Genomic DNA, 19,222 nt, shown 5'->3' with positions numbered 1-19,222 from the left:
CGCTGCTTGTTTTCTGTATTACTTTTCTCTTTCAGTGCAGCTACCTCGCAGAGAGAGAGGGAGAGAGAGAGAGAGTGTGAGAGAGAGAGAGAGAGAGACAGACAGACAGACAGACAGACAGACAGACAGACAGAGACATAGACAGACAGAGACAGAGACTTAGAGAGATAGAGAGAGAGACAGAGAGAGAGACAGAGAGAGAGACACGGAAAGACAGACAAAGACAGAGACTGAGAGACAGAGAGAGACAGAGAGATACAGAAAGACAGACAGAGACAGACAGACAGACTGATAGACAGACAGTGGGAGAGACAGACAGACGAACACACAGACAGACAGAGACAAACACACAAACAGAGACACAGACACTTAAACATTGGTTCACTATTGTATGTGCAAGTTATTTTGTTAAACCACACGTTACGTTCAGCCCTGCGTGTGTAACCATGTACAAAGTTACCATCTCTTTATATGTGTTTACTTGCATTGTAATCCTGGGGGGGGGGGGGGGGATATAAATGTATGTAACGCGCAATACATGCCTTTTTGACACGTAGTACATTCGTTATTACCTTATTACAAAAAGAAAAGGAGAGCGGCACTGACGCAACCGGAACAAGAATTTATCAATAAAATGCTACCATCAATTTAGGAATCGATGTGATGTAAGTTATCCTAAAACTGTCGTGTGATCACGACATCGTTTTGCATTTAGGATCAAATGGTACCAATGTGTCCACAATGCACTAATCACAGACAACTGTTATACGCTTTACGTACATGTAACTCTCCAATTGACATTTTCTGCCACTTGAAACAAATGACTTTCGAAGGAATATTAACTCCAATATGTAAATATTATGCATAAATTTTAATATTTACTTGCACTTTTTGAAAATAAAGCTTTTTCTACGATAAGGTGTTTACCCCCTAAATGTATAAGTCATCCGGTAGAAAAAACGGAAGTATCGTGTTCTAAGCAATTGTGTTAATGTAAAACATCCTGTCGATGTATATGTTAAGGTTTTGAATACTTTAGTGGAAAAGCATAGCCAATATTCATTCATCTTCAACTAACACCCCTAATCGCAGGGCCCATTTTGTTAGTGGGGGTAGGGTTTTAATCAGTCAAAAATCACTTTCATTCAATATTTTCTGCCATTTCAAATACATACACGTAAATGCAAAATGTCTTGAATTAAATGATGCTTTAACTGACTACACCAAGAAAACCTGCACTTTTTGCAGAATGAGTTTTTTGTCCATGATTTATGTTTAAAAATGTCAATTCTTACGGCCAAAAATGATAACGGTTGCCTCACCAGGGCCCGTATGCATGTACTAGAAGTAAGAAACACTGGAAGTAGAGGCCTCTTTTCGAAGTGGGAACTCCCGAAGTCAACTTTCTAACTGTTCACAATGCATGAACTGACTTGAACGCCAAAGTAGTGACAGCGAGAGTATTCAGGTCAAGGTCGGGGAAATTGGGGGAATCCCTACTAATACGCATGCGCACGTTTCTATCAACATGGCAGTCAACGAAAATGGCAAGGCACGTGTGCCGCTCAAAAAGAAAGTAGACACAGAGGGGCGTTCTGCGCCTTTTTCAGATGGTGAAATTGCTGTACTCTTGACAGAAGTGTTTTACGAAAGAACGGTTATTCTGTCCAAATTTCCGAACAGTCTAACTGTTAAACATAAAGACGCTGTCTGGTCCAAAATTGCCAAAGAAGTGTCGGTCTCTCTCTCTCTCTCTCTCTCTCTCTCTCTCTCTCTCTCTCTCTCTCTCTCTCTCTCTCTCTCTCTCTCTCTCTCTCTCTCTCTCTCTCTCTCTCTTACGACACACAGACAAACGTACACTCATGCACATACTGACACTATGACACAAGTGACACTGACGGCACACATAAACACACACACACCACACACACACACACGCGCGCTCGCGCGCACACATATACACACACACACGCACCCATACACGCACGCACACAGTCACAAACAAATAACCACACACTCACTATCTCTCACTTTCTTTCATTCTCTCTCAATCTACACTCATACACACACTGAAACTATGATGACACAAGTGACACGTCACACACACACACACACACACACCCACACACACACATACACACACACACACACACACACACACAAACACACATACACACACACACACACATACTCACCGTAGTGACACACATATACACACGCGCGTACAGTTGAAAGTCAAGACATGATATGATTTTTTCAAAGCATAGGAAGGTTTCTTTTGCAAATGAATAAAATTAACACAGAGGCAAAACCCGGTTTTTGCAGCCGGAATGCAATTGCGGAGGCTTAAAAAGGAAAAGATTAATAAAAAATATATAGCTCCCGGCGGAACTTGAACCCGGAGCAAATGAACGAGAGTCCGGAACCGTTACCACTGCACTATGTTACTCGTGTAGAATAGAGGCATGATGAAAAAAAGGCATTCTGCGTTATTCAGTCGTGCTGGTTTGAAAGCTCGCCACCTTCGCCGAATGACTCGAGCACGTTTTTTTCGGTCAGTAACTGATCGAACTGTCGCTTTTGAGTCACTCTGTTTTAAGCATTTCACCTAAATTAAACAAGAATGTCACAGTCCGTGTCTATGGTGCAAGGTAGGAGACCGTCTCATTGTAGCCAAGTTACGACAGTTGCTCGATTGACGCATTTCACGTCTTCGATATTGTGTCTGAGATAATTTCCCAATGAGCTGCCTTTAAAAACGGAATGTCCTGCAATTGTAGTATGCGCTGGAGGTTTCTTTTGGATGGGTAAGGACCCTTGAGATGCGATATCGTCGTATAATTATGTCAAGCGAGAGGCCCTTGACATTGGAAGTGGGAACTTCGAAAGCAAAGTTGCCAGCTACTCGGTATGCACGAGCTAAATTGAACGCCGAAGTAGTGGCTTCGAGAGTTCTGAGGTCAAGGTCGAGAAAATTGGGGGAATAACAATTAGTGCGCATGCGTTTGTAAACGGTAGGCTTGGTGACCAGAAGAAACAAATCTCATCGCGAGTTCGTAAATGGGCAAACGTTGATCGCGCTGTAGCTTTTACTATAATTGTTGTTTTTAACTGGTTGAACGAAAGCTGTGATAATTGTCCTTAAATAGAATGACTGTCTATAATAATGATTTCGTTGACCAGAATGTTGGGGACAATAAAAAAAAGGTTGTTTATGTGGTAGCGAAGTCGGTTAACTTAAAACTCTTTTTGTAGTGTTTTTTTAATGATTGTGTATCGGTAGAACTGCTGGACAAAAATAGTTTGGTCAGAGCGAATGTTTGTGTTACTGGTAAATTTAAAAAGGCAGAACTCCATTTTTTGGGAATCAAGATATAAGGTGTAGTGAAAAGAAGATAAGTTCAGCGAATTTCATATTATTTGAGAAAATGTGTGTCCGAATTTTTAAAACAGAAAAATTGTTGTACTTAGGTGTTTGTAAATTACGTTTGTCCTCGTTAATTGTGAAGAGGATGTATGTTTATATAAAGTTCAAAGTCAAGATTGGATTTTTGTAGCCTACGTGCGTGTGTGCATGTGTATTAGACATAATACATAGACATAGAACACTTTATTATCTCAATTACGATAAACTCGGGTGTGGTGAATCACAATAAACAGCATAAAACGTAAGAACATGAATAAAATAATCAAGGCGCAAATATAGTGTGGGGAGTGGGTACACACACACACACACACACACACACACACACACACATACACACACACACACACACACACACACACACACACACACATACACACACACACACACACACACAAACACACACACACCGTCGAACACACACATAACGTCGAACACACACACACACACACACACACACACACACACCGTCGAACACACACACACCGTCGAACACACACATAACATCGAAAACACACACACACACACACTCACACACACTCACACACACAAACACACACACAAACACACACACACAAACACTCACACTCACACACAAACACACACTCACACACACACACACACACACACACACACACACACACGGCACGCGCGAACACGCAAACAAACGTATGAAGGAACAGACGCACAATTATACCCGCACGCACGCACACACAGGCAGACAGGCACTCGCACAAATACATACACACACACACACACACACACACACACACACACACACACACACACACACACACACACACACACACAGATAAAGCAATGACAAAAAAAATAGCAGAAACTTACACTTCAACACTCGAACACACACACACACACACACACACACACACACACACACACACACACATACACGCACACAAACACACGCACGCACGCACACAAACACACACACACACACACACACACACACACACACACACTCACACATGCACACAACGACGCCCATTTTCATAGAAACACAGTAACCCCCTCGTATAAGCGGGAATGAAAGAGTGGTGGCCAATGACCCAGAACAAACAAAAGTCAAAGCTGGCAACTCAGGTTTGTATTCAGGGAAATTTGCACGAAATGCATGCAGAAGATACGACTTTTCCCTCTATTTTCTCTCTTTGGGAGCGTCAGCTCGGTTTGACATGAAAAACTGAAGAAAAGCCCTGCCTTTTTGCACTGAGAAACTGTGGAAGTAGCGTGTTTACTACTGGGTCTGGCTGTAGTACATTTACCCTTATGTACTTCCTCGTTAGCTTCCAAAGTAAACTCTTTTTTCGTCCCATGCATGCGAAAGTGAGGATGTACTTCCGATGTCACTCAAAACTTTAGAAGTAGTCGCAAAATACCCTGAGTTACTTCCTCGCTTTGCTTCGAGGTAAACCCTTTTTCCGGCCCATGCATACGAAAGTGAGGCAAGTACTTCCGATGTCACTCAAAACTTCGGGAGTTGTCGCGAACTTCCCCCATAAGCATACGGGCCCAGAGGGCACGCACCTACGACGAGAATCCTGTCTGCCAATTGAAATGCATATATTTTGAAATAAGGGGAATCATAGCATATTTCACTGTAAAGTGTCTCACTCTAATACCTCCTGGGTTCATGGTGTATTTGGTTAAAGGATCATAACAGGCTCTTTTTAAGGTCAGATAAAACAGTTGGGGTTGATTTAATGATATAGGTAAGCATCTACAGATGCAAAAACCGATCAGTAAATCTCAGGTTTTGTGTTGCATCAGTCTAATTTTACACAAAATGCATGCTCAAAAAGCGACCAAATTCGTCTGCTACGCGAGACTTCAAATTCCCCGCGGCGGCAAGCCCTTGGCTGTGACGTCACAGGGGGAGCCAGAAGCGAAAGTAGCAACGCTCGGTGTGCGTCTTTGCTGCAGCTGTGGATGCGCGCGTGCTCCCGACATCATGCCGAGAGAGTGTGCTGCTGCCGAATGTTCGGAGTTGCAAAAAAAAAGACTCAGGCTTGAGTTTTTATTTGTTTCTATCCGACTGGGTAACAACTACAACGACGACAATAACACTGACAACAACTCGAAAACCAAGAACAACTACAATGTCAACAACAACAGCTTTACACTGATAAACTGTAGGTGGAACACGATTGATTTGACACGTTACAACCTTGATTTCATCTACGACGACGACAACAACAACATCAACTTAAATTCGAGAACATAATTATATACGTCTTCAACAACATAGCCAACAACAAATCCGATAGAACTTCAACTACACTCACAACAGTGATCATGGGCTGCCTGATCTATTTCCTGAGTCTGGCAGACATTTGACTTCCACCCTTGAGAGAGAATGTTTTTTCCTCGTACACTTTGTGCCTCAAACCTGACAAAGAGGATACAATTCTACATTAATCCCCGATTATCAACCCAAATAGGTGGGACACTTCCGTCTTAACTCGGACGCCGCTGTAAGTAAGAACGATCTCCAGTAACAGACGCTGATAACGATACAGCTATCTGCTCGCTCCTAAGCCACTCCCCCAGCCTGTATGTCTACACACTGGCACCAATCAAACCTCCAACTGAGCTGTTAACCCGTGGTTTGTAAAAATGTAAAAATATTGTACAAAGTACGTCGAACCTAAATCCGCGATTTGTAAAAATAAAAAAATAAAAAAATCTCTATTCAGCCTTTTGTCCCATCGCTGGGAAATTCGGATCGCTTCCTCCCAGTGGAAAGCTGGCAGCAACAGAGTCGCGCTACCCCAAAGTCAAGGGATCCATTAGATTTGTTTTTCTTTCTTTTTCCATTTCGTTATTTTCCTTCGTCGCTGGCGAATTCGGATCGCTTCCTCCCAGTGAAAAGTTAGCAGCAACAGAGTCGCGTTTGTGGTCCAAGTTGTGGAAATTTCCAAGTTGTGGAATGTGTCCAAGTTGTGGTATGTGTCCAAGATGTGGTATGTGTCCAAGTTGTGGTATGTGTCCAAGTTGTGGTATGTGTCCAAGTTGTGGTAATGTGTCCAAGTTGTGGTATGTGTCCAATATGTGGTATGTGTCCAATATGTGGTCTGTGTCCAAGTTGTGGTCTGTGTCCATGTTGTGGTATGTGTCCAAGTTGTGGTATGTGTTCAAGATGTGGTATTTGTCCAAGATGTGGAATGTGTGCAAATTGTGGTATGTGTTTAAGTAGTGGTGTGTGTCCAAGTTGTGGTATGTGTTTAAGTTGTGGTATGCGTTTAAGATGTGGTCTGTGTCCAAGTTGTGGTATGTGTCCAAGATGTGGTATGTGTCCAATATGTGGTATGTGTCCAAGTTGTGGTATGTGTCCAAGTTGTGGTATGTGTTCAAGATGTGGTATGTGTCCAAGATGTGGTATGTGTCCAAGATGTGGAATGTGTCCAAGTTGTGGTATGTGTTTAAGTAGTGGTATGTGTCCAAGTTGTGGTATGTGTCCAAGATGTGGTATGTGTCCAAGATGTGGTATGTGTCCAAGCTATTGCAATGTGTCCAAGTTATGGTATGTGTCCAAGTTGTGGTATGCGTATAAGATGTGGTCTGTGTCCAAGTTGTGGTATGTGTCCAAGATGTGGTATGTGTCCAAGTTGTGGTATGTGACCAAGTTGTGGTATGTGTCAAAGACGTGGTAATATCATCATGTGTCCAAGTTTTGGTATGTGTCCAAGTTGTGGAATGTGATGGGACAATAAAGAAACGGAGAAAAAAAATCTACATGTAATAGATTCCCTGACTTTCGGGTAGCGCGACTCTGTTGTTTCTAGCTTTTCACTCGAAGGAAGCGACCTAAATTTCCCAGCGATGGGACAATAAAGAAAAGGAAGAAAAATCCCATAGATCTCCCTTGACTTTGGGGTATCGCGACTCTGTTGCTGCTAGCTTTCCACTGGGAGGAAGTGATCCGAATTTCCCAGCGACGGGACAATCTAGTAATGATATGGAGAAAGAAAACAAAATCAACGGAGTCGCGCTACCCCAAAACTCAAGGGATTTTGTTTTTGTGCCTTGACTATTGGGATGACAAGAAGATATCGGGAACATACGTGATTTGTAAACAAAATGATTACAAATCACGGGGCGCGCAGACCCTTGATTTTAACTCCCAGGCTCAAAGCTGTAAGGTTCAGCAGCTAAAGTTGCTTCTATGAATACCCCTTCTGACGTCATCGACAATTTTACCCAGAATTCACCACTTTCGTACTCTCGCGGACGTTCGAGATACAATGGCCGCCAGAATTTCGTCGGATTATGGCCTAAACGATTCCGAAATAAACTAAACCCTGTCAGGGAAGGTGAGACAACAATGTCCTACGGCATGCATTATGTCTGGTTAACCTAAGTCACGCCAAAACGCAAATAAACGCGTTTTTGACACCAAAAATAGCCTGTTGTGGTCCTTTAAGTGAATTGCAGATAAGGCTTTTTGAAAATGACAGCTTAACATATATTTTATTAAAACTGAAACTGGTGGAGTGAAAAACAGACAGGTTCTGAAGAAGTCGTACTAAAATCATGTATGGGCTTGAACTTCACAGTTTGCGTGTTATCTTTTAAAGAAAACATGTTTTTATCGCTAACAATTACCTAATTTACCAACATATCGGTCGGTCATAGTCGCGTTTTTTTTTTAGAGAGGTAGTGTACAAAATGTCGTTTTGTACGTTTACATTACATGTCCCTTATTTCAGTCATATGTCAATCAATAAGTTAAAGCGCATACTTTTATTAAACGTGACTTTCACTTTAAGATCGCTTCTAACATTCAGTATAATTTCTGACAAATGCACGCTATGTAATAATTATATAACATTATTGACGTCATGTGGTAAAACCGGAAAGTTAAATTATTTTGCGATATAAAAATCCTTTTACAATGATCACTTTCCTTTTATAACGGTCTGATATTTTATGTTATGGGTAAAAATCTTACAGATTGAACCAAATTATCCTTTTTTTCAAGTCTGTGTATGTGTAAACTCTTTTTTACTTCGACCCGGTTCGGTTTTTGGAGTGGATTCAAGATCATCCATTATGCTATGGATATGACTGTTGTTTTCCTCGGTAAATTAACAATTGTTGATGTTAAATAATTCTAGCTGTGAGAATGAACAATTTTCAAGATGTATCTGATTGCGGGTTTAACCAGGCTATCTATACATATCGATTGAGAAAATGGCATTTCCTGTTTTGTTGTCCGCATGTTATACAGATGTTGTTAAAAATAAAACTGTGTATACGAATTAGGCATTTTATTTGCTGTCTGATGGCAACAATCTTTAGCTTTCGTTTAAGGTATAATTTGCTTATATCCGTATGCAGTCAAGCGGTACATGACGTTTTTTTGTAACCTGCCCCCTGCGTCATGGCCGCATTTTTGCAGAATATGGGTTATGTTACGAAAACGCTTCTCATTCTTAGGTGGTTGGGTTTAGCCATTTGTCGTTTTCCGAACTGTGGCTGCAAATAAAACGAACTTTCCAAAAAACATAATATCTAATGTGACCACCCAAAGTAACCCTCCCACTATAGCCAGCCAGGTGACTAAGAGAGTGACAACCTTGATGTGTATCAACGACGGCAACGTTCGTTTCCAGCTGGAAAGTGCAGGGTAGACAATTGATTTGGTTTACTTCTAAACTTGGCCAACAAATTATTGCAACAGATTTCAAACCCAACCTAAAGCATTATTCTCCGTGTCATTTCATCAAAACTGTACATGCCAGTTAAGGCCGTTCACTTAATCTTCAGGATAACCTTTGGGATTAAATACTTCTCAAAAAGATTGCATCGTATTCTTCATCAAATTCTGAATCTAAAAATATATACATATGTTATGTTTACTCTTAAAATGTGATCAAAATTAACGAAAATAGGTTAATTAGTATTACGGTCAAATTTTAGGAAATCGATCCAAAAAATAATGATGTTATCTTATTCTTTACCATTTTTTTAATTCTAAAAACATATAGATATGGTATGTTGTATTCAAAACAAGCTCAGAAAGTTAAAAAGAATACAGAAAAGCGCGCTTTCCTACTTAGCGCAATACGCTACCACGCTATTTTGGCTTGTCATTTTCACTTCGTTTTGCACGCGAAAAGTGGGCGATTTCCTTCTCGCGGCTATTGACAAAGCTGTTTTGTCTTGGTGAAACAATGCAGTACGTTCAGTTTCATTCTGTAAGTTCCACAGCTTGACTAAAGTAGTAATTTCGCCTTACGCGACTTGTTTTTGCATGACTAGCAAATTATCGCCAGCGGCTGCAAGCAAATGAAACTTAGATAGAATCTGTATCAATTATTCATCTGCAGACAAACCAATTATCTATTCAGAATAGGTTGTTTGGCTTTACTATATCGCGTATTTCTTGTTTTATGTTATACCTGATGATGCAGGTGTCTATTTTGTCTCATGACAAAAAGCGCTGTATTAAAAGTAATGACTTAGTGGACTGCTTTGAAACAGTCAGGATCGTATGTCTACAAGATGTAGATCAAATTAATGTATGTACCGTTACAGATATTCGTTAAGATGTTATGCAATATTCCGGATAATGTTTTAAAATTTATCACAGGCTTGAGCATAGACTTCATACAGAATGATTCATACCAATACTGCCAAAGCTTTGATTAAGTGTGACCACTATTGTTAGTTTACTAGTTAGTAAACATGTTGTGGATGATAGCTGCGCTACGGCGATGCTCGCTCATTAATGATCGCAGTGTTTTGAAAGGCACTTGGCAATAACCGCTGTCTCTAGAAAACAGCCTGCACGTTCCATGTTGTATCACGTGTTCACATGATTAGCACATTTCCGCCAGTAATCGTACTCAAATGAAACTTTGGCAGTATTTGTACAAACCATGTTGCTGTATGCATACGAAATCTTTAGTTTGTAACCTTTTGCAAAATACTGCATAATATCTGTGTAAATACTTGCAAAGATCTGACATTCTGCTCCAAGTACGTTTTCGTATAAAGGCAAGATAGTTTTAAAGCAATCCGCATGGTTGCTGTAAAACAAGCTGTGTATCATGATACACCTCCAAATTGACGCAACAAACTATCGTTTTGGACCGTTTATTAGATCAGACCTGCATCCGAAGGAACGGTATATCACAAGGTATATACGCAATATAGCGAATAATAAAAACAATGTTCTGGATACATGATTAGTTTGACTGTCTCCTCGTATGTCAAAGTTTGCAAGTTATGCCTATTCTGAATTTTTTCCTCGATTTTTGTCAAGTCGATTTATTGGGATGTTCTTATTTAGAAGTCGGTCACGTGACTCCTGTTAAAGAAATTGTTGATCCCGAAAGAGCGCCCGACAGCCAACATTCGTACCTTGCATAACATAGAAAGTTTGAATTAAAGGACACGTTTTGGTCGAGTTTATTATCCATAAGGGATTATGTGGCTGCACACAACTGTGGCATTGGTAGGAAAACGTTACTTTTGTACAATGGCCAAGTAATCAACGCTGAATAAGGTTGTCGCAAAAAAATATACATACCGTCTACCAAAGGTTGAACTGCAACTAAGAGAATCCCAAGAGCGCATCCCATACGGCCAATCATGTTCTGCCCACAAAAAGTACACATTCCACCTCAAAATCAGAAATATATGGTTTGATAAATTACACACACACAAACACACGCTGTCTTTACCTTGTTGATAAATCTGCATTTTTCCAAAAGTTGTAGCGTGCCGAAGTGACATGTTCGCCTGCAATCACGACTCGATTAACCCCTACAATACTCAATACAATACAATGCAATACAATAACTTTATTAATCTCTAAAAGAGAAATTGCATTGCTGAGCGTTTGTGTCCGTAATAATAACATACATAAAACATTCAAAATAAACATTTGTTCTTTGTATAACAAAGTTTATGAAAAGGTAAAAATAAAAACGACTAAATAATATCACTAATCGTACAGCCAGTAAAATATCCTCCACGAATCTGTCTTCCTTTTTGGTGTACCTTATCCGGTTCATTTTTTACAACAATTTGAAAATGACGAAAAATCACTTGCACAGTGGGCGCGAATGAGTTGCGTTTCTTTCGCCGGGTACTGTACAGAATATTTAACATTTTGAATGCATTCTTTTTTGTGTGAATCGGAAACGAACAGGAAATCATTCGGAAAAGAGGTAGAGTGTCCTTGTTGGCGTAATCGAGAGAGAAAAAAATGGTTTTAACAGCTTTGTGTATTTTCTCGGTGCTAGACTGAGACCTTGGGCCATGCAATTAAACGTCCATAACTGTCCTCCCGGATAACTTGAAAGCCCAGCAATGTGTTGCCTCAATTCTTCCGCAATAGGCACAGAGAAGTATGCATGTTTTTGCCCCAATCATGATGCGAGATAACAACCGGGCGTGATGAGATTGAGAGCTGATGGGAGCGTGTCCATTTTGAAGTGGTAATAGACCACATGATGCCATCTTGATTCAACGATTTGAGATTCAGAATCATTCGATAGGAACCATCTTTCTTCAAGGAGGTAATTTTTGCATCATGGAATAATTCCTCGCGTGCTCCTTGAACTAGTTGCACAATTTCTGGATCTGAGGTAAATATTTGTCACACCGAGTGCAATTCTCTAAAACCGTCTACCTTTGAAGGCCACAACCTCAGACTGCAGTGTAGTTTGCACTTGTTTCAAATCATCTAGGGAACTCACTTGGTCTAGTTTTCCTTGTTGTGGTACGGTTGGTGACTCTTGCTTCCGAAATGACTCCAACCCCTGTTGTGGAACTGCAATTTGGTTTTCACTGACGGTCGCCGCCACTTCTGAGCTCGACCTAAAAAAAACCCACCTGTTGGGTTTATTTTGTTTCCTTTGGCGCGGTTTCCTGATTTAGTTTCCGAACCAAATCGAAAAGAAAGTGCTGCTGGTCGTATTGCCGCACCATTCAGGTCCCCACCTTTTGATTAATGTCAATGCTCCTCAATAGGTTTAGTTTAGAAGAAAATAAAAGGATCTCACAGAATGATTCATCATCTCTCGTATCCAGAAGGGTCGTCTGTCAATGATCAAATTGATCAAGCTTGGACATCTGTGGAATATACTAGTATAACTGATGCCATCGATACGGTTGTGGCTTTGTGTCCTTCTGCGGATGGTAAACATGATTTTCGGGCCATGCCCCTTCGCCCAGATGTACAACATTTGTTTTGTTTTTCATTGCGATAGACCGTTTTATGTTGATTTATCGTTGCCCATGGGTTGCTCAACTCTTTGAATCACTGAATGGGTAGTCAGGACTAAACTCAGCATCAACCTGGTTCAAATTTAGATGACTTCCTCCTTGCGTCAGTGGCAAAAGAAGTTGGTATTCGCCAGCTTTCTTATATTCGAACATGTGTCAAGACATCGGCCTGCGCATGGCACCGAAAAAAACCTTTTGCACCAGAAACTACTATGTTTTTTGTCGGTTTTGAAATCGACACAATGTTGAAAGAAGTCAAACTCCCTTTGGAAAAAACCTGAGGAAATGTGCTGCAGAGATTAACATATTGTTGCATCAACAGAAGGCTACTCTCCGAGAACTTCATTCAGTTGTAGGCCTCCTGAATTTTGCATGTACACTACCCGGCGAAAGAAACGCAACTCATTCGCGCCCACTGTTGCAAGTGATTTTTCGTCATTTTCAAATTGTCGTAATATATGAACCAGATAAGGTAAATCAGGGTAGCGGTCAAGCGAGTCGTGAATGCAGGCAAACGTGTCTCTTCAACACGCTACAAAAATCGAACAAAATGCATATTTTTCAACAAGGTAAAGACATTTTTGGAGGAAATTTATTTCTCAACAACGCCATTTAATAAGAATTATTGGCCAAAGCGTTTGAGACATGCAACAAACACACAAAGAGATTCACGCACGCATCCGCACACACACACACACACACACACACACACACACACACAAACACTCGCACAAACATGCACACCAACACACACACACACACACCCACACCCACACTGACACACACACACACACACACACACACACACACACACACGTAGGCACTAGCGGATAAGAGTGTGTGTGTGTGTGTGTGTGTGTGTGTGTATGTGTGTGTGTGTGTGTGTGTGTGTGTGTGTGTGTGTGTGTGTGTGTGTGTATGTGTGTGTGTGTGTGTGTGTTTGTGTGTGTGTCAGTGTGTGTGTGTGTCTGTCTGTCTGTCTTTGTGAATGCCCAGCCTCTTGTGTGTGTGTGTGTGAATGCCCAGCCTCTTGGTGTGTGTGTGTGTGTATGTGAGTATGTGTGTGTGTGTGTGTGTGTGTGTGTGTGTGTGAATGCTTAGCCTCTTGGTGTGTGTGTGTGTGTGTGTGTGTGTGAATGCTTAGCCTCTTGGTGTGTGTGTGACTGTGTGTGTATGTGTGTGTGTGCGTGTGTGTGTGTGTGTGTGTGTGTGAATGCCCAGCTTCTTGGTGTGTGTGCGTGTGTGTGTGTGTGTTTGTGTGTGGACTGTGTGCCTACGTGTGTGTGAGTTGTGGTTGTGCCTTCAGGCGGGCGGGACGGCGTGTGTATGTGTGTCCGCGCGTCTGTCCGTGTGTGCGTGTGTCTTTGTCCCCGTGTCTGTTGTTTTTATATTTAGTCAAGTTTTGACTAAATATTTTAACATCGAGGGGGAATCGAAACGAGGGTATGGTGTATGTGCGTGTGTCTGTGTGTGTGTCTGTGTGTGTGTGTAGAGCGATTCAGACTAAACTACTGGACCGATCTTTATGAAATTTGACATGAGAGTTCCTGGGTATGAAATCCCCGAACGTTTTTTTCATTTTTTTGATAAATGTCTTTGATGACGTCATATCCGGCTTTTCGTGAAAGTTGAGGCGGCACTGTCACGCCCTCATTTTTCAACCAAATTGGTTGAAATTTTGGTCAAGTAATCTTCGACGAAGCCCGGGGTTCGGTATTGCATTTCAGCGTGGTGGCTTAAAAATTAATTTATGACTTTGGTCATTAAAAATCGGAAAATTGTAAAAAAAAAATAAAAATTTATAAAACGATCCAAATTTACGTTTATCTTATTCTCCATCATTTGCTGATTCCAAAAACATATAAATATGTTATATTCGGATTAAAAACAAGCTCTGAAAATTAAATATATAAAAATTATTATCAAAATTTTTTTTTCGAAATCAATTTAAAAACACTTTCATCTTATTCCTTGTCGGTTCCTGATTCCAAAAACATATAGATATGATATGTTTGGATTAAAAACACGCTCAGAAAGTTAAAACAAAGAGAGGTACAGAAAAGCGTGCTATCCTTCTTAGCGCAACTACTACCCCGCTCTTCTTGTCAATTTCACTGCCTTTGCCATGAGCGGTGGACTGACGATGCTACGAGTATACGGTCTTGCTGAAAAAGGGCAGCTACTTGACTAAATATTGTATTTTCGCCTTACGCGACTTGTTAAAATGTAAGAAAGATAACTTTTGAAAAATAGTGCCAGACAATCTGGACAGCGATCGTCAAAGTGAAAGTTGGCGTCCATTTTAGCACTGTGTGGCGCTCCTGCCCAACAATATCATGTCTGGAAATCTTAAAAACAAAGGTCTTAAAAGAGACGAAGTCTTAAATTGAGGGTCTTTACACGGGGGTCGCACTGTACCAAACAGCGATAAAAGTTGGTCGCACAACAACGCGCTGATCTTATTTTGCATTTCTAATTAATGTTCAATGCGCGGGCCGTGCGTCGCGTATATGTGACCAAACCGCGACAAAAGTTGGGCGCACAACGACGCACTGATCTTATTTTCCATTTTTGATTAATTTTCAATGGGCGGGCCACGCGTCCCGAAATCGGTTGTTCACTAATAAAGCACGCATTTTCTTTTCTAACTTGACTAGATTGTGTTCGAAGTGCTTGGTATGTTTGTTTGGGGGGAGTCACACATATACCACGCACGGCCAGCGCACTAATAAAATCGTAATGTTGGCCAGTGCCTTGTCGTTCGCTGGGTGTGCGTCAATATTCGTTACTCGTTCGTAGAGCGCGCTGGACCAACGCTATGCATTCGTTGTCATTCGCTGTGTGCGTTGGGATTTTTGAGCATGCACAAAAATGTGCGCGGAGCTCGACGCATGAATGTACACGCCAGAAGGACGCCAGACACACGCAGAGCGCGCTAGACCAACGCCAGACACACACGGAGCACACGCTGTGTATTCCTTGTCAACTCGCTAGCTTCTACAGTGGAACCCCCTTTTACGATCTGAACAAATCTGAGAAAAACGGGTCTTAAAAAGGAGAGAGTCTTAAAATAGGAGTACACCTACAGAGGATTTGAACAGAAAATCTTAAAAACAAAGGTCTTAAAAGGGAGGAAGTGTTAAATCGAGGGGTCGTTTCACGGGGGTTGCACTGTACCAAACAGCGACAAAAGTTGGGCGCACAACAACACTCTGATCTTATTTTCCATTTTTGATTAATTTTCAATGCGCGAGCATAACTTAAGGGGGGGGTCACACATACCCGACGCGTGGCCCGCGCATTGAAAATAAATCAAAACAAGAAAATAAGATCAGTTTGGTACAGCGCAACCCCCGTGTAAAGACCCCTCAATTTAAGACTTCTCGGTTTGCTCTATGAATCTCTTAGCTCACTGCGATGTTTCAAGAATTTGAATTGTCAGTAAGAACTGGTGTTACATGACTGATGTGAAACAGTTGATTGCTAATGGCAATGCGCTTAAAACTGTTGGCGCACTCTAACTTTTTTCAAGAAAGCGTATTCTTCCGCCCTTTTCCAAAGCGAGGCTGTGCCCCTTCTTTTGATTAGTGTTAGTGACATGTAGCTTATCATCTCCACATTACCAAATGATGCTTGACCCTAAATTTCCCGCGGCTAAAACCGGCACGGTTGGCCTAGTGGTAAGGCGTCCGCCCCGTGATCGGGAGGTCGTGGGTAAGGCGTCCGCCCCGTGATCGGGAGGTCGTGGGTTCGAACCCCGGCCGTGTCATACCTAAGACTTTAAAATTGGCAATAGAATAATGTGACTGGGTGAGACATGAAGCCTGTGCTGCGACTTCTGTCTTGTGTGTGGCGCACGTTAAATGTCAAAGCAGCACCGCCCTGATATGGCCCTTCGTGGTCGGCTGGGCGTTAAGCAAACAAACAAACTAAAAACCGCGGCTAAAAGCAGAAGTGGTTTTTTTTCTGACAGATTTCATGCGCCTGTGCCACAGTAAATCTGTGCCTCTTCTTTCGACTTGCGAAGATTCTTCTCAGTCGCTGTGTTAGTGGCATGTAGCTTATCGTCTCCATATTACCAAACAAGTCGCGTAAGGCGAAAATACAACATTTAGTCAAGTAGCTGTCGAACTCACAGAATGAAACTGAACGCAATGCAACGCAGCAAGACCGTATACTCGTAGCATCGTCAGTCCACCGCTCACGGCATAGGCAGTGAAATTGACAAGAAGAGCGGGGTAGCATTTGCGCTGAGAAGGATAGCACGCTTTTCTGTACCTCTCTTTGTTTTAACTTCCTGAGCGTGTTTTTAATCCAAACATATCATATCTATATGTTTTTGGAATCAGGAACCGACAAGGAATAAGATGAAAGTGTTTTTAATTTGATTTGGAAAACTTAATTTTGATAATAATTTTTATATATTTAATTTTCAGAGCTTGTTTTTAATCCAAATATAACATATTTATATGTTTTTGGAATCAGAAAATGATGGAGAATAAGATAAACGTAAATTTGGATCGTTTGATAAAAAACAATTTTTTTTTACAATTTTCAGATTTTTAATGACCAAAGTCATTAATTAATTTTTAAGCCACCACGCTGAAATGCAATACCAAAGTCCGGGCTTCGTCGAAGATTACTTGACCAAAATTTCAACCAATTTGGTTGAAAAATGAGGGCGTGACAGTGCCGCCTCAACTTTCACGAAAAGCCGGATATGACGTCATCAAAGACATTTATCAAAAAAATGAAAAAAACGTATAGGGATATCATACCCAGGAACTCTCATGTCAAATTTCATAAAGATCGGTCCAGTAGTTTAGTCTGAATCGCCCTACACACACACACGCACGCACGCACATACACACACACACATACACCACGACCCTCGTCGCGATTCCCCTCTGTACGTTAAAACATTTAGTCAAAACTTAACTAAATTTAAGAATGATGCTTGACCCTAACATTTCCCGTTTGCTAATCACAGTGTGCTAAGAGATTTATGGAGCAAATCTTGAAAATAATTATTGAACTCAGCGCTTCGCACTTCGTTCAATAATTCTTTTTCTCGATTTGCTCTATAAAGGTCTTAGCGCACTGTGATGTCTCAATAACTTAAAATATGTTTAGGTTTATATCATCACTACGGTCAATGTTTTAAGAATGACGTTTTTGGGTTGTTTTTGTGTTTTAATTGCTGGTACATTACTTACAGTATTGCACATTGTCCGTTTCAGTCTTTCCTCCCGTAAAAGACCAAAGCAGACTATGTATATCTTGACATCTCTTTGGTCAAAATCTAACATCTGCCGGATGGTTTTCCTTTAATTGCTCTTCGCACACACACACACATACACACACAAACACACACAAACACACACACACACACGCACATACACACACACACACACACAAACACACACACGCACGCACATACACACACAAACACACACACACACACACACACACACACACACACACACACACACACAAACACACACACACACACCAAAACCTCGTCTCAATTCCCGGTCTATTTGAGAAAACAATGTCAAATGTGACTTGATGTGAAAGGGCAAACATATTATCACATGTGATTAAGACAATTATACACACGGTGAATGTCAAAAAAACAAAAAAAACCGATTAAACTAAGCATCCTAAGAGAGAGAGAGAGAGAGAGAGAGAGAGAGAGAGAGAGAGAGAGAGAGAGAGAGAGAGAGAGAGAGAGAGAGAGAGAGAGAGAGAGATAGAGAGAGAGAGAGAGAGAGAGAGAGAGAGAGAGAGAGAGGGAAAGAGATTTTAACTTACCTAGGGTATCGTTTTCTTGTTACCGATCAACACTTTTTCCTTTTGTAGAAAGCACACATTATTTACGATGCATCATTTAAGAAACATAAAAACACTTTTGCCTTTACCACTTTTCATGAACAAACACGACCAACAAATAAACGATCAGCTCGAGGTGTCCTTTTAGACTGAAAGTTCAGCGTAGTTGTAGCTTTGTTAAAAATAAACGGGATCTCGCCAAAAGGCTCCTGAATGGGTACAGTCGGCCGTGCTGAAACTGGTATTCCTGTTTGACGGCCTTAGTGCAAATCATTGAATATTCCGGGTTTGGAAAGATAGAACTTTTGCGTCAACACACACGCACATACACACACACAAACACGCACACCCGCGCGCGCAGCGAGAGTTAAAGAGAAAGACCGAGACCGAGACAGACCCACAGACAGACACACAGACAGTCAAAAAGACAGAGATGTGCTGTCTGGCTGACAGCCGGAACAGGAATAGGCTACACTAACATTGCTATTTATTTCAAGTTTGTCGGTTGTACCCTCTCTCTTTCTCTATCTTCCTCTCTCTCTTTTTGGCTCGCTCAATCGCTTACCCTTTATCTTTCCGATCCCTTGCTCCTTTGTATTCTTGTATTTTTCTTTTCCTTACTCTAGGACACACACACACACACACACACACACACACACACACACACACACACACACACACACACACACACACACGTAACATTTTTCA

The 19,222-nt window shown here is 41.2% G+C and overlaps 1 long non-coding RNA gene across 1 annotated transcript in view; it reads right to left on the bottom strand.

Annotated features, from left to right (window-relative positions):
• Positions 1-18,694, bottom strand: part of LOC138972868 (uncharacterized) — a 59,015-nt gene extending 40,321 nt beyond the window's left edge. Inside the window, exons 1-2 of the long non-coding RNA XR_011457793.1 lie at positions 18,497-18,694; positions 10,980-11,046 (exon numbers count right to left, since the gene is read on the bottom strand). This is a non-coding gene — a long non-coding RNA (uncharacterized lncRNA). The remainder of the gene's footprint in view (positions 1-10,979; positions 11,047-18,496) is intronic.
• Between the last annotated feature and the right edge of the window lie 528 nt (positions 18,695-19,222).

The sequence above is a fragment of the Littorina saxatilis genome, linkage group LG8 (genome assembly GCF_037325665.1).
Source record: "Littorina saxatilis isolate snail1 linkage group LG8, US_GU_Lsax_2.0, whole genome shotgun sequence".
Classification (NCBI taxonomy): Eukaryota; Metazoa; Mollusca; class Gastropoda; order Littorinimorpha; family Littorinidae; genus Littorina; species Littorina saxatilis.
The sequence above is the reverse complement of the archived record's forward strand: the minus strand, read 5'-3'. Positions and strand labels throughout refer to the sequence as shown.